General features: G+C 29.5%; 1 pseudogene; it reads right to left on the bottom strand.

The window, feature by feature from the left end:
* Nucleotides 1-7,961: 7,961 nt before the first annotated feature.
* On the bottom strand, nt 7,962-22,552 carry LOC113388096 (annotated as a pseudogene).
* Between the last annotated feature and the right edge of the window lie 1,858 nt (nt 22,553-24,410).

Genomic DNA, 24,410 nt, shown 5'->3' with positions numbered 1-24,410 from the left:
ACGAGTTATATGATTTAAATTACGAAGTTAAAATTATGCATTTAAAGTATATAAGTTAACTTTAGAACTGTAGCCAGAATTAAAATTAAAAAATCTGAATTTTTTTTGATATTTAAGATTGTTTTCAGATAATTTTTTTTGAGAAATAATGGTTCGAATAAAGAATTTGAATTATTTTTTCCCAAAAGCAATTATATTGTCAAAACTAGCAAAAAGTTTTTTGAATCATTCAAATCGAATGCTTAGTTTTCTCAAAAACTGCCATTTTTTTAAAATTCTTGGTATCTACGAAACGACTGAACCTGCCTCTGCCAAAATCTAATCATCACTTCTCTCCGTCATTACAAATTGAAAGTTCTCTAGATCATTCAAAACGGATGCTCCGTTCTCTCAAAAACTTGATTTCTATTTTCTGCACTCAGTGCTTCGTATCTCCGAAACGGCTGGACCTGCTATTGCCAAAAACTAATCAGCACATTTTTATATCAATCGAATGTTTTTTGAACCATTCAAATCGGTTGATCCGTACGCCCGAAAACGTGAACGAAAAAATGCGGACACACAAAACACACACATGCATATTTTCTGAGTTATGCCAAAATATTCAGAAACCTTCAAAACGTCGAGAAATGCAAAAATTTTCATTTTCGATTTTCTTGCACTACGGGAAGTTAATAACCTCGAATAGAAAGTAAATACAACTAATTAGATTGCAATAAAATGATTATATTAAACGATTTTTATCGTTAATTTTTACTATACGTAGTTGTTCTGTTACAATATAAAGCAATGATAAGTATTTATCGAAAAAAAAATCATATTACAATGTAGACTTAGTAATTTGAGTGGCGAGAAAATTTGCTGCTAATTCTAAGTATTGCGGTCAAATGTTTAAGTCTAAAAATTGTTTTAAATTGCTTTTTTTGAAGCAATAGAACAGGGTACCTGCTTTCGAAAATTTCTTAAAAAATGAAAAACGAACAATTACAAAAAAGTATTGCCTCATACAGATGTTATTCGCAAAAAGAAATTTTAAATTGAAAACAGTAGAAAAAATAAAACCACCAACATTTGCTCTAAATACTCTAAATGCAAAAAATATGCATGCGCAATATGTACATTGAATGCACTCAGATGTAAAAATGTAATGATCAATGACTTAAAATGATTTAAAAAAAGTTCATTAATTATAATGAATTGTATTTTCAGATTTGTTCCAAACTAACTTTCATATATCATACACGTAGGAATAAATATACAAAAAACGGCGGCACGATCAGTGTTAAAGAAACTAAGTTCTTACTACTACTAGTAAGTACTACTAGTAATAGGATATAATACTATAAAATACTAGGATAAGTTATAGTAATCGCAAAACAATTGAGAATGAAATATTTGTCCGTGTGTGTATATTGTGTATGTACGTGCGGATACAATTTTTCGTCGACGATTTCGAGAACAAGGATCAACCGATTTGAATAATTCAAAAAAACATTTTTATTGACAAAATGAGGCACTGAGAATTTTTGGAAAGACAAGTCTAGCTGTTTCGGAGATCCAATAAGTAAAAAAAGTCATTTCTCGAACAAAAATGATCATTAGACATATGCTTATCAAATTATCAGATATTTTATTAATGAAAACATAATTTGATTACATTTCTAATGTTAAATAGTTTGATACACATGAATTGAGTACTCAGTTCTGTCTATAAATTGATATCATTTTTTCCTATGCATTAATCAAAACGCATTAGAGTTTAGAGACTAATCTTGCAAATCAGTTTTTAATCATATCAGGTAATTTGGTTATATGTTATATATATATATATATATATATATATATATATATAATCGGTTAACTCCACATAAGCCAAAACCAGCAGGATGATTTTAATGTAAGGATATTAGAAAAAACTTAAATAGAATTTTAGAACTATTAGGAACAATTACTTACTCAAGATCGTGTGTACATATGAGCATGTTTCCAATGTGATATATTTATTAATTCATGACATATCATTATAAAATTTTGTCTTCTGTTAGCGTGTCTGGCCGAAACAGCAAAAACGGCAACCAACTGCACCAATATTATTTTCATTGTGTTTGGTGCTAGTTACCAATGCGACCAGAACTGATGAAGTTCAAAGTTTTTCTTTCTTTTATATACAGTAATTAAAGTATCTGATAGTTCAAACTGTTTTTCAAAACATTATTTAATTGATTTTTGTCGTTGATAACTTATCATAACTAAGTATTATAATTTACTTTGCAGAGATTATAGGCAATTTAAGCTATAGGGTAATGAGGCAACAGTAGTAAGTAATAGACTTTTTTTCTGATTGAGATGTCAAACGATATTATATATTTCCTTTAATCCTTTTAAATCGAGCCGTTCAGTGCACACAACGACTAACTTCCAAAAAATAAAAAGTGAGAAAAATCGATGAAGTAATGTATATTGATTTAAAAAAAAGTTATAGTATAAATTGAAACCAGTAGTATGTAGCATCATGCCTTAAGACAAATTGCTGGAACTTCTGTACCGTAACGAAATATTTGAAAAACTTTAAATGTATTCAAATAGACTGTTACAAATACTGTAACTTTCATTTTTCTTATTTTATAGGCAAAATATAAGAGCTTATGAATTGGACGATGATGTTTATATATGTTTACAGAAAAATAGTAGTATAAATTAAAAAAAAAATTGACAAAAAAAAAGATTTTTTTCTTAATCCAAAAGCAATCGTTTAGTCAACACAAGCAGAAAGTTTTTGAATAATTCAGACCGGATGCTTAGTTCTCTCAAAAACTGCCATTTTTTTCACATTTAGCTCCGTATGCCAAAAACAAATCACCACTTTTTCCTATCAGTAATGAGTTGAATATTTTTTGGATATCTATTTTCGGCACTCTTCGCTTTGTTTTCCCGAAACCGCTAGACCCACACTTGGCAAAAACTAATCAGCACGTCTCCTTTCCAATAGGAATCGATTATTTATTGAATTATTCAAATCGATGATTGCCTATGCCCGAAATTGTCGACAGAAAATTGTATCTACACATACGCAGACATACACATTCATTTTTTCTAAGGTATACCAAAATGTTTAAAAACCTCTGAAACGTAAAGTTATGCGAAAAGTTTCAATTTAGATTTTTTGATGACTACAATAACTTGTCATATGGAAAGTTAATAAATAATTATGTTTAACAGGCAAATCCATCATGTATTTTGTTTTTCTCTTGGCAAAGTTCTATTCCGAAATGAAGGTTGATCTCTGATATTTTTCGAATAGCAATCTACTTACTAGAAACTTTCTTATATTAGCCCAAATCCCTTACCAAATAAGATGAAATTTTTTGAAGCCCACAAAACCCTTCAGTCCGGCCAAACAAATGGTTTAAATTTTTGCTAAATTTTTGTCATCCATAATTCATAAATTGGAAAGCCGAAATCTGGCCCAGCCGAAACATTGCAAAATAGAGTTATTCAAAATGACTGATTATTCAATGGTAAAAAAACTATCTATATACCAGTAGTTTTTTCCGATAATACTTGCTACTTGATAGTATTTATCAATGTTTTAATTCATTTAAATTAATATTCATTGATGAATAATGAATTTTTTTGCAAATCTACATGATTACTGAATTATTTAAGTAAATTGTGTGATTGTTTTGCTCAATTAATTGATAAAATAGTTTCACAAATAAGTATAGAATAGACAACATGTGGAAAGTCGCATCGATCATCATAGATATTTTTCAAAGAAATTTTACTTACTATATCATGAAAATTTATCTATAATCAATTTAAGAAATAACAAAATGCTATTCAAAAATTTATGATTAGTATAAGATAGAAAAGAATTTGATGAGTTTGTGTGTGTGTGTGTGTTTTGTATGTACATTTTTGGGCGTACGGATCAACCGATTTGAATAGTTCAAAAAGCTTTCGATTCCTATTGATAGCGAGATGCGCTGATTAGTTTTTGGCAAAGTCAGGTCCAGCCATTTGGAAGATACGGACCTAAATGTCCAAAAATGGCAGTTTTTGACAGAACTAAGCATCCGATTTAAACGATTCAAAAAAACTTTCTGCTTGTGTTGATGAAACAATAGTTTTTGGAAAAAAAAATTTTGTATAAAGAAAATAATTCAGATTAATTCTTGCTAAAGTTCTAAAGCTCATTTACATACTTCAATTAAATAATTTTAACTTTGCAATTCAGATTAAATAAATCTTATAAGTATTAGACAATGTTACAGTATTTATAATAATCTATTTGACGAAACATTTAATATTCCCTGAACATTTCGATACGGTACGGAAACTTCTAACAATTTGCCTTAAGGCACGATGCCATAAACCACTAGTTTTATTCGTATTTGTTGATAACTTATCATCGCATACATATTGTAAATTAGTTTGCAGTGATCATAGGAGGAATTTTAAACTATGTAATTATTATTGGGAGAGTGAGGTTCTTGGTTACTACTTACAATTAGGCCTTAGTACGTGTTGCAACTAGCTTTTATATCATACTCAATTGATTTTATATCCTATGTAGATAGATGATCAAATAAATATATCAAATACACATATATCTTTTGTAGAATGCTTCTAGAAAATACTGGATTGTATGATTATGAACAATTATATATTCTTGATATAGATGAATAGTTACAGCATCCTCCCATTTTTATTAGTATAAAGCCCGAATCACACGAGGCTTGTTTTCTGACGCTGGATTTCCCGCTTGATTTTTTCGCCGATGACGGCGCTGTAAATAATGATATTTTTCAAGCCGTATGCATCACACGAGGCTTGTTTTTGAGCGTTGGTGTGTGAGTGAATCGGTAGCATGCGACATAACCTCAAAAGTGATAAAAATGAACAGTGCATATGTACAAATTTTCATTTATTTAAATTTTCATAAATCTGAATTAAAATTATTTATTGAAATATTATTATTAAAAATAAATAAAATGATTTTTATTATAATGAATACAAATAATAAATAATATTGTAAAAATTTAATTATTATTTTAGTAAAATTTATAAATATATATTTTAATTTTAAGTATTAATTAGTTTTAAATATTTTTTTTGTAAATTTTAGAAATATAATATTCAATAATATTTCGCCAATAAATGAAATAATTAAAATAAATTGAATTCAAAATTTTTCTATATATAAAAAAAAAACATTAAAAAATGTTTATACTTAAATGTAATAGAAAATGTTTTTGAATATCATTTACGTTTATATTATTTTAAACTATCTAAATGAAATAAAATTTGAGAAAACTATGTTTTTGCCCGAGACCGATCAATTGACATTGATTTCATAACTATTTCCAAAATATGTCGCACTTTTTCTTCGAGTTTGACAGCAGTGCCGTCACGTGATGATCATGTGACAAACTACTGCTTCCCGATTGGTCCAGATGGGCAAATCCAGCACGAAAAATAGCGCACGTTCTAATGTTGAAATCCAGCATGCTGGCAAGCAACCGAGATCGCTATGACGTCATTTTGGACCCTCGACCGCCAGCTACCTGGCAAGCAGGGCCATAAAGCAGCAAAACAAGTGTCGTGTGATTCGGGCTTAAATTCAATAATGGATCTCATAATAAATTAGTTTTGAAAAAAATCTATCATGACAAACCTCTCTCTTTCCTATACTTGTTTACTGCACCAATTTTTTTTTAGTTTGTTTTATAATATTGAATTGTTAATCAATCGTATTCAAATAAGATAAATCGGAGTTTTGCCATATAGTTTTGCTATTTTAAGTATTCTTTAAAGTTTTTATTTGTTAAAGTAACTTTTTTAAACGGGTTCGGTCTAACCATGAGTCGCAGGATTCATTGTTTTTATTGAATTTGATTTATTAAAAATTATGCTGAAGTCATTTTACTCTTACATATATTGAACAACTTTGTCATTTAATTTATAGATATACATTTTTTATGCTGTCGATAGGAACCGCATAAAAAACAAGTCTTTGAAAATACATCAATAATTTATGAAATAGCATTCAATTGAATAAATTTCCTAGTTGGTATTGGTATTTTGTCATGAGGCAAATTACATGAACTTCCCGATATGTGAGTTATATCGATTTAAATAATAAAAATAAATTAATTTATGATCAATTAAAAGTATTTCGAGTAGATTCATTACACATAATTGAAAACGAACGAACACGTTAACTCGGATTATTTTCTAAAAGCAAATGTTCAAAAATCTACAATTTTTATATTTGAACCAGATGCCGTAGGATTTTATTGGTTTAGTATGTTCATTAAGACCTGGTACCCTATCGTTATGTCAAGTAAATGGTCTATAATTTTAATTTTAACAATCATCAAAGAAACTACTCATTTTCTCAAATTTTGGTGAGTTTTTAAAATTAAAATACTTGTCGTAAGGCTGAAATATCTCAGTAAGTTCTATAAGACCATGATATATATTGCCAAAGAAAGTTTCATAAAAATTGGCTTAATTTTTACTTTACGTTAATTACAAGAAAACGGCTCGGCAGATTTTTATCTAAGACTAATCAGTATCATTCCCAACTAATATGTTTCGAACAGTTTTTGATTTTCTAAATCGATTCGGTAGTATGAGCTTAAATGTGGTCAAAAAGTTTAACATTCTTTTTCAAATTACAAAGAAATGCTTTGGCAGGTCGTCACACAAAACTGACAAACGATAATCCTCATCGAGGTACATCAAATAGCTGTTAAATTTCTGAAACCGGTTCAGGCGTTTTTGAGCAAATGTCGATGAAAGGCCTAATTTTGACAAATACCAAAAAAAACGATACTAATATTTGCAAACTTTGACGAATCTTTAAAGTTAATCGAGTAGTCGTAGGGCCGTAATATTTCAGTATGATCTATAAGACTATGGTATCTACCGTCAAAAATTTTCTAACACTTTATTACAAGAAAAAGGTTCGGCCGATTTTTAGCAAAAACTAATCAGCACGATTCTCAACCAATATCTTTCGAACAGTTTTTGAATTTTTAAAATCGATTCAGAATTGCGGGCTAAAACGTGGTCATTTTTTTTTATTTTTCTGCGATTTATAAAGAAACGGTTCGGCCGATCGTAGCGCAAAACTGACAAACGATAGTCCTGATCGAGATATATCGAATGTAAATTTAAATTTCTAAAATCGGTCGAGCCGTTTTTGAGGAAACGTCGATTTACGGCAAAAAATCTGTTCACATACACACATACATACTTTTTCCAAAGGTCTTACTCGATTCAGAATGGCTTGAAACGTCGAGAAAACATAAAATTAGCGAATCGAATGTTATGATAAAAACATAGACTTCTCCTTCGGGAAGTTAACAAAGATTTATGAAGTAATCTTTAATTCCAAATGTTTCGACATACAATTTAATGTCATCATCAGTGGATATTGAACTTGGTATTTTACATCTAACATTTATACAACTTATTACATTACATTACAAAATTAAAGTAAAAAATTACATTTTTTTTGTAAATAGAAGAAATAATGCTAAGCCTATTTAGCCATTTTTAGCTCTAAATAAGGAAGCAATTACAACTATCACTAGTTGCTGTTGTGAACGATGCTTACTTCTTCTACATATTTTCTTTTACGAAAGATATCGAAGATTATCCAGAGATTGTTCTAACATATTAAGACAGATATCTATTTCATTAAAAGACAACCTAATAGTTGTCTTCACTCTTCACTAATTGTAATATTACGATAATTCGCCGAAAGCCTAGTTTTCACTTTGGATTTAAACCTTATGGTTGCTAGGCCGAGAATCATGACCACTTCGTTTGGCTTTTAATAAGAAATTGAAAGATCAAACACTCCATGTGTAAAGCAAATTTATTCATTATTATTACACGTTTTAATATAAGACATAGATTGTTGTTAAAGCAATTTCAATTAAAAGTTTTCAAACAAAAGTGTAGGAACGAATGAAATTTCTAATGCTTGGAGAAGCAACTCGTGAGTACACACCCGGAGAGTTTTCTTTGGCGCATCCAGCGCCCCAAGATACAATTCCCACAAGAGTCTTGTTGCTGTTAACTAATGGACCACCGCTGTCCCCCTGGCAGGAATCTTTGGGCACATCTCCTTTGTACTCAGCGCATATCATGCTAAAATGTACAGACCATTAAAAATAATAAACGTTAAATTATTTAAATATTTTTTATTTTGCCTTGTGGCAAACTACTTACTTATCAGTTACTGTATAACGACCTTCGTAATCTTTTTTGCATGTAGCCGTATCTATTATTGGCACCGTGACTCCTTTAAGAGTTTCAGATACGACCTCAACATCTTGCTGCAAAATAATCATATATTAATATATCATTATTATTACCTTACCTTCATTAGAATGAACTGCTTATAGTTTACCTGTAAATATCCCCATCCCGTTACAGTAACTTCTTCCCCCGCGGGTAAAACGGTTCCTTGTGGAATTAAACCTATCGAACGAATTGATCCACTGTTTAAAGGCAAGGAAGATTGCAAAAAAACTAAGGCAGCATCGTTATCATGTGTTTTTGTATTGTAGTTTGGATGAATTATATGGAAATATAATTTTATCACTGTTCCTCCATTATATACGTCGCTACTTCCAGCTCTGATTGTAACATATCGAGGATTAATCTGTCTGTAATAAAGATATAAATACTCAAAACTTTATGACAATTTGCTAACACTTCAACTCAGAATTTAACTCACTTTGGCCAACAGTGTGCAGCAGTTAAAATCCAGTCCTTAGTTAAAATCGTTCCCCCGCAGAAATGTTGTGGCGGATCATATATTTGTAGAGAAACTTGCCACCCATAATCCTCAATACTTACATCCTCACCTCCGACAATGCGATTTGTTAAGGAGGTCCGGCGAAATTTACCCGTGTCTAAAATATTAGATTTGATCATTAGTAATTTTTCTTTTTATAAAGATTTGATTACAAATATTAATTTAAATGATCTCACTACAGACACTACTTTTAATTACTAATTTTTTATACTGTTCTATTTAGTAGGATTTGCTTCAAGAATAGCTATAATTTTGTACGTAAAGTAGTACTTACGTGTACTATAAGAATTTTTAAAATTGTAATTTAAAATCTTCTACGGTTTGTGTCTGATACTTTGGTGAACATGAATCGAATACTTAGTTTTGCCCATAAATAACTGCTTAGGGGGTGCCCATTAATCACGTGATCGATTTTTTAGAGATTTTTGTCCCCCCTCGCCCTTGGTGATACGTCGTCACATTTAGATTTACCCCCCCTTCCCCAGCAAACATCACGTGTATTTTTAGTTACGTAAAATTTTCCGAACAAAGTTTTCGAATTAATCGTTTATTTATTTACGAAGAAAACGTCAAATTTCTGTTCTTTTTTGAAAATTTTGGTAAAAAATGAATACACGTGATATCTCACTGGACCCCTCCCCCTCCCACGTGATTTTTCGTGATTTTTTCGTTAACCCCCCCCCCCCAAAATCAACGCTTCACGTGATTAATGGACGCCTCCTTAGTTATTTTTTTTTCAGTAATACCTATATTCAAGAACTTGTAATAGGATTTATAAGCTTACAAATCGTTTTTTAACTTCCCGTAGGGTAAGTTATAGTAATCGCAAAAAAATTCGAAATGAAAATTTTTATATATCTTTACGTTTCAGAGGTTTCTGAACATTTTGGCATACCTTAGAAAAAATGGATGTATGTGTGTGTGTGTGTGTGTGTGTGTGTGCGTAGTATGTATGTGTGTGCGGATACAAATTTTTGTCGAAGATTTCGGGAACACGGATGAAGCAATTTGAATAATTTAAAAAACATTCAATCCGTATTGATAAGGAGACGTGCTGATTAGTTTTTGGAGAAGGCAGGTCTAGCCGTTTCGGAGATACGGGGCAAAAAGTGCCAAAAACAGCAACTCAGTTTTTTAGAGAACGGAGCGTCCGATTTGAATAATTCAAAAAACATTTTATTTGTATTGACTAAATAAAAAACTGTTCAAATTTTTGGAAAGGCAGGTCCAACGACTTTGGAGATATGGGGAAAAAAGTAAAAAAATGAGCCATTTGGCGGTCAAAAATAAACATTAGACATATGCACATCAAATTATCAGATATTTTATAGAGATTTTAACAATAAGTATAAATTTTGTTTACATTCCTATGGGTTCCGTACCAATGTTTATCCGTTAGACGGCGACGCGGCGCTTACGCGCTTTATATTTTGTCTCCACATGCAGTTAAAGCCGTACGATTGCTTTGAAAAAAAGTTCAGATCTTTCAAAATATGTCAAAATAAAGAAAACATTATTTTTCAAAAAAAAAAAAATTAAAAAAAAATTTTTTTTTTTCAAAAAAAATAATTTTTTGTCCAATTTATAGTTTCTCAAAAATCTTATTTTTTTGAAGTAAAATTTTTTCAAGAATATTATTCGTTTTTAAAAAAGTAATAATAATTGGTACGGGAAGTTCCAGCAATTTGCCTTAAGGCACGATGCCTTAATTGCCTTAAGACAGAATTCCACTTACAGCTAGTTAATAATTTAAATCGGTTCACTCGTTATACGTGTGGCAAATTTATACGTGTACACAACTACAAAGATAAGTAAAATTTCTGAGCAAAAATTATAGCACTCTAGATCCTCCCCTACGAAATAATGCATAACGGCGGTTTCCGTGAGTACCAGAAGCAAGAGAAAAGCTTTGGATTCAATCGGTATTATATCCAGGCTGTATGGAGTCTGACATACGCGAACAAAAGATCTGACTGGGTTGCATAAATGCATTTCTTTCGCTATACAAAAAAATCACAATACCTACGTACTTATGCCAAAACTATTGGGATGGTATCAAACGTAAAGGTATTACAACGAAAATAATTTTACCTTTTATAGAGATTATAATATTCAACCCTTTGGAAACTTAAATACGGTACTATTTTTCAAAATCGTTTTTACATATGAATGAATGTTGAAAATTTTTCATAAAATATTACTTTTACTTACGTCTTCTGTTAGTGTGTCTGGCCGAAACAGCAAAAACGGCAACCAACAGCACCAATATTATTTTCATTTTGTAAGGTGCTAGTTTCAAATGCCACCAGAACTAATACATTTTTAGTTTTTTCTTTCTTTTATATACAGTATTCAAAGTAACTTAATGATAGCTTAAATTGTTTTTAAAAACACCTACGTATTTGATTCTTATCCGTTGATAACTTATCAATAAATAGTATTCGTAATTCACTTTGAAGAGATTATAGGCGCATTTTAAACTATATAATTTATATTATGCTTGTTTACTACTAATTCTAACGCACTTTATCAGTTTTATTTGCACAATATTACATTGTTCATCATTAGTATTCAAAAAGATAAATAGAAATTCCGCCATATAGTGTTGATATTACAAGTATTCTCTTAAGCTTTTTTTATAGAGATTCACTCTTCTAAAATAAATATCATGTTTAACTATAATGAATTTTATAATATAATAGGCTTTTATATTTTTATTCATTTCTACAGAAATTGGGTAATATTTTGAAGTAAGTGTATAGCTTATATTATGCATTTGTAATTGTTGATTCAATATTTTTATTCTTTTCGTGCTCTAATAATAATTTCCATGCAAGTGGTTTGAAACTTTAATTTTCACGAATTCTGTAGCTTAAAAGTTTGATTTTGGTCGATTAGATCATTAATTACTACATATCAAATGTAATCAATACATTTAAGGCTTAAGTAATCAATACACTTAAGGCAGTTGCTTGAACTTCCCGATAGATGTAATAATTGACTTAATCAACCGAAATTGACATTTAGATATTTAGATAAAATTTTCAACTGTTTATTATATTTCCCGTAGGGTAGTTATAGTAATGGGCCAAAAATCGAAAATGAAAAATTTTGCATTTCTCGACGTTTTGAAAGTTTCTGAACATTTTGTCATACCTCAGAAAAAATGTATGTGTGTGTTTTGTGTGTCCGCATTTTTTCGTTTACGTTTTCCGATCAACCGATTTGAATGGTTTAAAAAACATTTGATTCCTATTGATCGGAAGATGTGCTGATTAGTTTTTGCAAAGACAGGTCCAGCCATTTTGAAGATACTGAGCTAAATGTACACAAAATGGTAGTTTTTGAGAGAAATAAGCATCAGATTTGAATAAATCAAAAAACTTTCTGCTTGTGTTGACGAACCAATTGATTTTGAGAAAAAAAATTTCATTTCAATTTTTTTTCAAAAAATTTTTTTTTGTATATCGAAAATAATTCAGATTTCAATTTCAATTGCGGTTAAAGTTCTAAATCTTTCAAGTGAATTATTTTAACTTTGAAATTCAGTTTATATTGAAATATTATACGATGATACAGAATTTAAAATAATCTATTTGAAAACATTTAATCTTTCTCGAAAATTTTGTTACGGTACGGGAAGTTTCAGCAATTTGCCTTAAGGCACGATGCCCTACTCCACTAGTTTCGAAAATAATGGGTATGGGCGTGTTTCCATACAGAATTGGCCCCACCCTGGTATTTAGATAATTTTGATGCCATTTTATAGGTATTTTCGAGAAAATCAGATATACCAAATTTCAAATCCGTAGCTCATCATTTGGCCGAGATATCATTGAAAATGTGTGAAAGTGGCCCCTTTTTTCAAAGTCGTTTTTTGTCGCAACTGTAAGAGATATCGACAAACCAATAACGCCAATCTGTTCACATTGGTATGTACTGCATTATTAATAACAAATATTGGTAAATAATTATTTTTTAGTGCATGAAAAAATGAAAATAATTTTTTGTTTTGAATTTTCGGGTAGTGCGGTTGTTTGGACTATTTTTTAATTAGCATCGTTAGAAAGGTTAGTATTAGTTCACATACACGCTCACACACACACACACACACTTCTCCTTCGGGAAGTTAATAATATTTGAAATTAATTGTTTGAAAATTAGTAGAGCTCATGAATAAATTGATTTGATTGTTTAAATTTTGTGATATAAATAAATGTTGTGATAAAAATTCAACTGTATTGTACCAAATGAATCGTTGGAAAATAGTGCAAATTTTTAAATATCCTTAATTTGCTTCAGGAGCTCTGAAATTTATTAAAAAATTAACATTACAAAACTGTAATTTTTTCATTTGTAATAATGTATAAAATTAATCTTGAATTCAAATTCATTTAGAAACAAAATTGCAGACAGTTATATTTTTATGAAAAACAATTCAAAATCTTTTGATGCAAAAAACGTCACGTTGTATTCAATTTCATGAGATTTTTCAGCGTACTCAATTACACGTTGATTAAAAACACTAAAAGATTCCTCTCTTAGGCGGCAGTAGTTGTAACAAAAACATCTGTGTATTGAATCGCAATAAAAAAATTATAGATCTCGTTTAAAATCAAAGTTCACTGAATTAGTTCAGAAAAATTCATTCAAGAAATTGGCGCACATCAGTATAAAATTTAAAAAATGTGGGCCATTTTATAATGTGGGCGGCCGGTGGGATTTTGCGCCCGGCCACTCCTGCCGCTTTATTGTGTTCATATTGAAAACTAATTTCTATACGACTTAGTATAGAAATTATATATTTCGTATAGTGCTTGTAATTATTCTCACATATTTATATTTATTATTTGCTTGCAATTATTGTCACATATTTATATTTATTATACTAACTTGAAATACTACCAATGGGTAGTATTTTAAAAACTTATTTTATAACTAATCACAACAATTACTGAATGCTTTCTCAGGCAGTTATAGTTTAGATGAAAATAAAAAAAAAATCTATACGAACGTTAAAAACATAAGAAAAACTTTTAAATTGAAATTTTTGTGTTTGCTATATCTAATATTTTAACAATTTGCTTAACTTATCATACCAATATGCCCTAAATTTCATAACTTTATTCAATATTGCCGCAAAACTATTAATCGATGTTTCTTATTATACTTAATCAATTTATCACATATCAAACAAAATTCTATTTTATTGAAAACAATGAATGTATAATGTATAATGTATAATTGTAATGAATGTATAATTTATAAAATATATAATATCATAAAATTACTAATTTTATTTAGTTTTATTTATTTAATATTCCTTGACTCGACTTAAACGCCAGCGTTATGACGAATAAATTTTCTGATGTCTGGGGAAGAAAGACGAGTATATACACCTGGACTATCTTTTCTTCCGCATCCAGATGCCCAGGAAGTGATTCCTATCACAATTCTATTTTTTGTTATTAGAGGACCCCCGTCATCACCTTGACAGGCATCTTTTTCTCCCTCGAGATAACCGGCACACAGCATGCTGAAATTAGTAATGCATAAAATTAACATGTATCAAAAAGATATTATTGGCTCTGGCCGCCTTTTATCATTACATTAATTTAGTGCATTCCCCAATTTCTCTAATTTTCTTAAGTTTTACAATTTATTTAACGTTTTGAAAAAATTTTTATGTGCGAAATTCAGAAACTACTGTTAACATTGACTATCACATAAAAAAAGACTTGTGCCCTCACAAATTTTGCTTTCTTACCTGAAGTAAAGACCAAAAAGTCATCACCACAAAATATTATCTAGGATCAAAGTCAAAATTTTACTATTTTGCTATACTCACAAATTTTATCAATTCTAACTGATACTCCAGCTTTTATTTTAAATTGGAATACAGCATTTAATTTTTAATGAGAAAGCTAATTCCTTTATCACTTAATTACAAATTTTCAGGGACCTACGTTTAGCTTACAAATTATCACTTAATTACAATTTCCTTTATCATTTATTTTTCAGGGTTACTACAATAGACCCAAATTCCGAATTTATATTACAAAATTTGCAAGCTAAACATAGGTAGATCACCAATCAGTCTTGACCATGTCTTTTTTCTCTGCGTCCTAAATAATATATTTAGGTAATGCATATATTTTTTGACATTATTATGAACAATATATCATGTATCTGAAAAAAGTACATAGTATTTCCATTAAATTTAGCGAAAGTAAATTGTATCAACTACAAGGCTATAGGACTATTTCATGAATAAATATTAACAATTCCTAGGGTAAGTTATAGTAATAGGACACAGCAAAAAATTGAAAATGAACATTTTTATATATATTTACGTGTTACGTAGGTTTCTGAACATTTTGCAAGACCTTAGAAAAAATGGCTGTATGTGTGTATAAATTTTCAACCGATTTCAATTATTCAAAAAGCATTCGATTCCTATTGATAAGGAGACGTGCTGATTTTTGGCAAAGGGAGAGCTAGCCGTTTTAGAGATACGGCTAGCCAAAAATGGAGACTCAGTTTTTAACAGAACGGAGCGTCCGATTTTAATAATTCAAAATACATTGTACTTGTATTGACATTTCGTCTCTATGCAGCTAAAGCAGTACGATTGTTTTGAAACAAAATTCAAAATTTCCAAAACATTTCAAAATAAAGAAAACTTTTTTTTCATTTTCATTCCAAAAAAGTCAACTTTTTTCAAAAATTAAAAATTTCTCAAAAAACTAATTTTTTCAAAGTTAAAAAAAAATTATCTTCTTTAAAAAATTAATTTTTGGTGCGGGAAGTACCAGCAATTTACCTTGGCATGATGCCATGCAGTTTATTATTAGATATATAATCTATGTTAATTTTCTCTAGTTAATTTGTGTAAATTTAGCAATATTGAAAATAACCAGTGAAAAAGTGTATATCGGACATAATTATTAATTAATATTTTTAAATATTTCCTAATTTTCATGGACATTACCCTTACTTGTTTGTGAACATCCTTCCGTATCTGCTTTTGCATTCTGTTGGGTCAAGTATAGGAATAGAGACTCCTTTGAGAAATTTAGAATTGGTTTGAGCTTGATCCTGATAAATAAAATATTGCACTAGTTATTGTTTTTGTAAATTCTAATATTTAGTAGAGTTACAACATATAAAATATAAAACATTTATCAAAATTTAGGTAATGTTAAAAATGAATAGGTTCAAACTTTATTAACACCCTTTGTCAGTGAAGCTGTTGTGATAATTTGTTGAAAACTAATTGAGTAAAAATATTTTTCAACTCGCACAGGCAGAAAAATAGAAACTATGACCAACTATTAAAACTAAATAAAATAAAACGTGATTTAGTTATGGATAACTAGAGATTAAAACTTAAATAATTTTCATATAACTATTTTACCTTTGTGTAACCCCATCCAGTTATTCTGACAATTTCACCTTGCGGCACTATAACTCCTGGCTCTATTAAACTGATTGTACGGATAGTGATACCGTTTAAATGCAATGGAGTTTCCAAATAAAGCAGGGATACGTCATTATCATAATTGGTATCATTGAATTTTGGGTGATTTATTCCTTTTTCTACTTGCTTCACGATTCCGCCTTCGTTGATGGTATCACTTCCAGCTCTAACTGAATATAGTCTTATAGGCATTAAGCTAAATAAATGACATAGGTAATAAATAAATAAATAATAAATTAATGAATTAATTAATATTAAGCCGAATTAATATTACCGTGCATATACATACAAGTATATCAATTGGTATGTAGATATAATGATCAATATGTAGATAAGTTTGTAATATAAGTAGTTAGATATTATAGCTTACCTAATGAAGCAATGTGCAGCTGTAAGAACCCATTGCTTTGCAATAATTGTTTCTCCACAATAATGAAGATTTAATAACTGGACGGACACTTGCCATCCATAGTCTTCGATGCTCACATTTGCACCTCCCACTATTCGATCAATGGGCTGTTTATCACAACCTATGGGCAAAATATTGTTAAAAAAATAGATGGTACTACCCTAGGGTAAGTCCATGAGTTGAGATAAACTTCAACTCGATTCAGTGAAGAATAGTGTGAGAAATTTTCCATTGTCATTTTTCACACACCGCAGTGCCCAAAATTGGCTTGTTTTTAATTGGAAACATATTTTTGATCTATATGTTCAAGTGAAAATGGACATCGCCGTTGCCCGATTCAATAATTCTGAATTGTTGACTAATGCATTAACAATCTAATAATAAGGCCTAACATCAATAGAATTAAAAATGCTTTCAAAAGCTTATTTTACAACTCATACGTTTCGATTATAATCATAGCCTTGAATCAGTGGATACTAAAAATCAAAATTTGAAAACTAAAGCAATTGAATTGCAGAAAATATAAAAAGTAAAAAATGAAAATTTAATAATTTTTGATACCATGGATTTTGCAGAATTACACGCATATATTTTTATACACAAAAGGCGAACAATATAGATCGCTGCGACTTGAAACTCAAAAAGTTAATTTACTAAAATATAATTGTTTAAACATTTTTAACTTCCTGAAGGAGAAGTTTATGTTTTCATCAAAAAATCCGATTCGCTAATTTTATGTTTAGATGTTTCAAGCCATTCTGAATCGAATGAGACCAAATTTGGAAAAAGTATGTGTGTGTGTATATGTGAACAGATATTTTGCCGTAAATCGACGTTTTCACAAAAACGATTTGACCGATTTCAAAAATTTAAAAGCAATTCAATGCATCTCGATGAGGACTATTGTTTGTCAGTCTTGTGCGACGATCGACCAAGCCGTTTCTTTATTCGAGTTCGAAAGATATTGGTTGGGAATCGTGCTGATTAGTTTTTGGTAGAGATCAGCCTGGCCGTTTTTTTGTAATAATGTATTAAAAAAAATTTTTCGACGTTTTTTATTATTTTTTTGACGGTAAATACCATAGTCTTCTAGAGCGTAGTAAAATATTACGGCCCTACGACAACTCGTTTAACTTTAAAAATTCGTCACAGTTTGCAAAAATTAATATCGTTTTTTTGGCAATTGTCAAAATTAACCCTTTCATCGTCGTTTGCTCAAAACCTACTGTACCGATTTCAGAAATTTAAAAGCCATTTGATGTATCTCGATGAGGATTATCGTTCAATCAGTTTTGTGGGACGATCTGCCAAGCCGTTCCATTGTAATTTGGAACTAGTGGGGCGCATGGCATCTAGCCTTAAGGCAAACTGCTGGAACTACCCGTACAAAAAATTATTATTTTTTTAAAAACGATTAACATTTTTGAAAAAATTTTACTTCGAAAAAATTAGATTTAAAAATTAGAAAACTATAAATTCGACACAATTTTTTTTTTGACATATTTGGGAATTTTGGAAATTTTTGCTTTTTTTTTCAAAGCAATCGTACTGCTTTGTCTGCATAGAGACAAAACGTCAAAGCGCGTAAGCGACGCGTCGTCGTCTATCGGGTAAACATTGGTACGGAACCCATAGGAATGTAAACAAAATTTATACTTATTGTTAAAATCTCTATAAAATATATCTGATAATTTGATGTGCATATGTCCAATGATTATTTTTGACCGCCAAATGGCATTTTTTTAAAACTTTTTTCATTAGATCTCCGAAACCTGCCTTCATAAACATTTGATCAATTCTTCATATTGTTAATACAAGTAATATGTTTTTTGAATTATTAAAATCGGACACTCCGTTCTCTTAAAAACTGAGTTACCATTTTTGGCATTTTTTGCCCCGTATCTTCGGAACGGCTAGACCTGCCTTTGCTAAAAACTAATCAGCACTTTGCCCTACGGGAAGTTAAAAAAAGCGTTAAACTTTTCGTCCACATTGAAGCTCATACTACCGAATCGATTTTAAAAAATCAAAAACTGTTCGAAAGATATTAATTGGGAATGATACCGATTAGTTTTAAGTGAAAATCTACCGAGCCGTTTTCTTGTAATTAATATTTGAAAAAAAAAATGTAAGCCGATTTTTATGGAACTTTTTTTGGCGATGTATGTATATCATGGTCTTATAGAACTTACTGAAATATTACGGCTATGCGTCATATTTTAAAAATTCATTCAAGTTTGAGAAAGTGAGTAGTTTTTTTGACGTTTGTTAAAATGAACGATTTACTTGGTATAACGATAGATTAATTGGTCTTAATAAACATACTAAACCAATAAAGACCTACGGACACTGGTTCAATTATAAAAATTGTTGATTTTTAAAAATTTGCTTTTAGAAAATACACTAACTTTTAGAGTTAACGTGTGCGTTCATTTTCAATTATGTGTAATAAATCCATTCGGAATACTTTTAATCACTCATACATTAATTTATTTTTTATTGATTAAGTCGATTATTCACACATATCGGGAAGTTCATGTAACTTGCCTTAAGGCAAAATACCAATACCAACTAGTTTCTATTTCATTTGTATAAATAGGTTTATAAATACTAATTTATTGTTTCAATATATTTTTTGAATTGAAAATAAAAATTAGGCTCATAGAGGATTTATAATTATAGAGATATATACTATATAGAGATATATAATTTCCCAAATAATTATTTATTCAAAACTTCAAAAAAAACTACAATCAAAACCTTTTTCTAATAAATAGTAGTTGATTATTTGAGCGGAAAGTCGTATTCTAAAACTGCAAACTGCTGATAACTATTTATCATATACTATATTTTATAATACATACTTGCACCACTATCCAAAAGTATAATAGTGTAACTAAATATTACAAATAAAAGCCCACAATTCATTTCAACTGGTGATATTTGCGATTAACTGTGATATTACTGCTAGTATATAAAAATGTTTATCGTTTGCTTAAATTAACATTTATTTAAAAATATTTCAATTTCCTCCATATCTTTGTAATTACTGATAATTGCGCGGGTAATTTTCATTAATTACTTATATATATATATATATATATATATATATATAAAGTTTCAAACTGCAAGATATCACATTAATGTGTATGTATATATTTTTTCTCTAACTCAACATAAACATATCAACAAAGCTTATGAATATAATATAACAATATATTACAAAACATATTTTTCTTAAACAAAGCTAAATTGAAATTTTTGGCAAATCTTTTTTTTTCATGCATTGAATTTTTCTTTCCCTTTCTCTCTCATATTTTGTTGTTCGAACAAACATACTATTTTTGGACCTTATCTCAAAATCAGTTTAGTTTAGCTGTAATGTTGACTGTCACTACTGCACAACCGTGCCATGTCCGCCCAGTCTCCCCTATATGAGTCTCAGTAAATAAAATAGTTACATTTATATGCTTAAAAATATATTTTTTTGAATAATTTGAAGTAAATATTTACAAAATATATTATACTTTTGTATTAATATATACCTACTATAAATTTTGGTTAATAATAAATGGTCAAATGGTCAAATGGTGCCATTTGGCGTTCTTTTCAATGATTATGATATAAAATTAAACTCCTGTTTGGTTTGTTATGAAATCTCTAACTACTGGAGATGAAAGTCTGGTGTATATTCCTGGACTAACAGGTCTGGCACAGCCATCACCCCAGGATACAATTCCTACGAGGGTATTGGTGTCATCAACAAGCGGTCCACCACTATCTCCTTGACATGAATCTTTTTCTCCATTGAGAAAACCAGCACAAAGCATACTAAATTGTTGAAAAATCAAGAAAATAAATAAATAATATATAGGTAATAATATATCGATAAAGCTGGCAAAAATGCGAGTAAAACTAATTATATAAAATTGCTTTTATCATGTAAAATAAATTTTAATTAATTAGCTATCCATATGGTTAAGTTATAGTGGTCGCAAAAAAATCGAAAATGAAAATATTTATGTATAAAAAAACATCTTTACGTTTCAGAGGTTTCTGAACATTTTGGCAAACCTTAGAAATGATAGATGTATGTCAGTGTGTGTGTGTATGTGTGTGTGTGTGTGGGTCTGTGTGCGTATACAAATTTTCGTCTACGATTTTGGGAACACGGATCAAACGATTGGAATAATTCAAAAAACATTCGATTGGTAATAATAGGGAGACGTGCTGATTAGTTTTTGGCAGAGACCGATTCGACGGTTTCGGAGATACGGGGCAAAATATCGAATTATCAGATATTTTATAGACTATTATATTTACGCGCTTCGATATTTTGTCTCGTAAACAGCTGCGATAGTTTTGGAATAAAGTTAGAGAAAGAAAATACACAATATATTTTTTTTTTTTAGAAATCTCAAATAAGTTTAAAGCTGTTTTAATAATTGTAATTTTTGGTACGGGAAGTTACAGCAATTTAGCATGTTGCCATACATCACGAGTTATTTTTATAACTGTTTTATATTACATTTTTTCTAATAGCAATCATTAACTACTTGTGATTCTGATTATGACATTACAAATACTATCAGATACAGGATTCATTTTAATTAAAACATAAATCTCTTGTAAATATAACCATAAATCCAATATTCAAAAATTAACATATGCTTCGATTATAAAAAGCACAACATAACTGAAGTATGAGAGATATTATAACACAACTTGAAATCTAATCTTTGTTTTATCATGATGCTAAAATCCTATTTTGAAATGAAATCTATCTAAGCAAATATTTTAATTAGTGTAGATCTGATCATCAAACTAACCGACAATGAATAAGGACTTTTTGCTTACGATATAATGACTTGCTAATAATATTTATTGATGAACAAATGAGCAAAACTGATAGTAATGAAAAATTGATATTAAAGCAAATGTTTTTTGAAAATATATATACTCACTTATCTGTTACTAAATAGCGCGTTGAATAAAGTAGTTTACACAGAGAGAAGTCAATCTTTGGCACAGAAACTCCTTTCAGAGTTTCGGAAACGTCGTGAACTTCTTCCTAGAAAATCATGTATTGATCAATAAATGATTTCATATATTTCCATTATAAAATAGAGAACTAATCTGTTATATTTACTTGAAGGTATCCCCATCCGGTAACGGTGAGATTTGCATTATTCGCCACTTTAACATTTCTTCCAATAACATTGATGGTACGAATTGAACCGCCATTCAACTCCAATGGTGTTTCCAAAAAGACTATTGCGACATCTCTATCTTGTTCCTTACTGTCATAATCTGGGTGAATTACCCATCTTTTTACCTGTACTAGGACTCCTCCATTATATACCTCACTACTGCCAGCTCTAATCTTAACATCTTCAGGCTAAACTTTCCTGGAAAATAAAAATTATTAAAATAATCATACACGGTTATGATTTTTTGCAAACTTAATCTCACAATTTATTAATATAAGCAATTAAAATATTTATTTGTTACCTATCAAAGCAATGCGCGGCAGACAGAATTATACTATTAGTTATAATTGATCCACCACAAAAATGCTGACCATATTGTTCGAAAGAAATTTGCCAACCGTAATCTTCAATGTCGACGTCTTGACCACCCACTATACGCCCAGAATTAAAATTTTCAGTCCTGGCCCAAGCTAGAAAATAATAATTTATATATTTATATGTAGTTGTAGGTATTGTTAAATTAAATTGATATAAATTTTATTCTCACGTCTGTTGCTGATATATCCAGCAGATACAGCATAAACTGCAACAAAGATTATTATATAAGTTTTCATTTTGTTGTCTTAATATTTTGCTTATTTATGACGGTTGATGTGGGGCATTCAATGTTTTATACTACACAGAAAACATCTTGACATTTTTTTAAATTGTAGTTGCTGTTTTTGTTATCTTATCGGTACACCACTTGCTTAATTTAAAAAATTTAAAGATGAATAAAATGTTTTTACCTATTAACGTTTATATATAGTGCAAAGATTAATGCGTTAAAATTTTGCTGTTAATAGTTGCTTGCCATTACAGTCCACCTAAGTTTCCCAAACGTTTCACAAGCGATTATTTGAACAAATATCCTTTTTTAACTTTGCGTAGGGTAGTTATAGTAATGGGCCGAAAATGAAAAATGAAAATGTTTACATTTCTCGACGTTTTGGCATACCTCTGAAAAAAATGAACGTTTGTGTGTGTTTTGAATGGGGAGATGTGCTGATTAGTTTTTGGCAAAAGTAGATCCAGCCGTTACGGGGATACGGAACCAAGAGTGCAAAAAATACAAATCGAGTTCTTGAGAGAACGGAGTATCCAATTTGAATGATCTAAAAAACATTCAATTTGTAATGATTGGGAGAAGAGGTGATTAGTTTTTAGCAAAGGCAGGTCCAGTTATTTCGAAGATACAGAGCTAAATATGCAAAAAATTACAGTTTTGTTATTCAAAGAACTTTCTGCATGTTGGAAACAAATTTTTTTGTTCTAATTTTTTTTTTCAAAAAAAATTTTTTTTTTGTATATCGGAAATAATTCAGATTTTAATTTTAATTCTGTTCTAACATACTTTAAATAATTAATTACAACTTTGCAATTCAGTTTATATAACTCTTATAAACCTATATATTATAAATGTTACAATATTTATAAAAGTCTATAAGGAAACAGTTAATATTCCTTGATCTCGTTACGACACGAAAAGTTCCAGCAATTTGCCTTAAGGCGCGATGCCATACACCACTAATTTTAATTTTTATATCGTAAAATACTTCTATGATTGCGTCGCCAGCCACCAAAGCTATTAGTCAAAAAAAGTACAAAACTTCTGACTTCAAAATAGCAATAAAATTTAAATTTCTAATAAGTAAAAACATATCTAGCTTTACTGTTTGAATATTTAGTTCTGTTAAATTATTTAATAGAATGTTATTTCTATGTATTTGTAAAATATTTAACCATTTGCATTTTGTTTAATGAGTAATAGAGTCATTAATTTGTGTTGTACAATACCATTATTTCTATTATTTCTAAAAAATACCAAGTCTTTCTTTATTTTTAGATATTATAAATAGCAATCATAATAATAAAATCTAATAAGCTATTATAAGACTGAAATAAAAATAAAACAAATAAATAAAAAAATAAAGAAAAAAAATGTTTAGAATTCATTCCAGTGAATGATTTTCTATCTAAGGTCTAAGTAAATAGACCTACTTTTTTGAGTCAATGTCATATTCATATATGCTTCAATACTGATTTTTCCTTTAAGGGGTTACATGGATTTCCTCGGGCAAAAAACGGTTTTTTTCAATATTTTTTTTACATATAAAAATGAAATATTTTAATGAATTTTTTATTTAAAAAATACATATATAATAAACATTTTGTAAAATTTTCAGAAAAATATATCAAAATGGCGCTCATTACGACACCATTTCAGGCAGTCCCTCGGAAGAAAGGTGCCTCCGCGTTGTCAGCAGAACTTCTTTTAGGATCATGTGAAATAACAATAAAAAATATGTGTTTTAGTAAAGACAATAAGCTAGATAGGTAGTGGACATAGAAAAATGAAAAAAAAATGAAAATAGGATTTTTGGCAGACGTTTTTATAAAAAAAATGCAAATTTCTAATTAAGAAAGAAAAAA

This window comes from Ctenocephalides felis, unplaced genomic scaffold, assembly GCF_003426905.1.
Source record: "Ctenocephalides felis isolate EL2017-DRISC unplaced genomic scaffold, ASM342690v1 CF-g0.4_SCAFFOLD_03572, whole genome shotgun sequence".
In the NCBI taxonomy this organism is placed as follows: Eukaryota; Metazoa; Arthropoda; class Insecta; order Siphonaptera; family Pulicidae; genus Ctenocephalides; species Ctenocephalides felis.
This window is presented reverse-complemented; position numbering and strand designations above follow the sequence as displayed.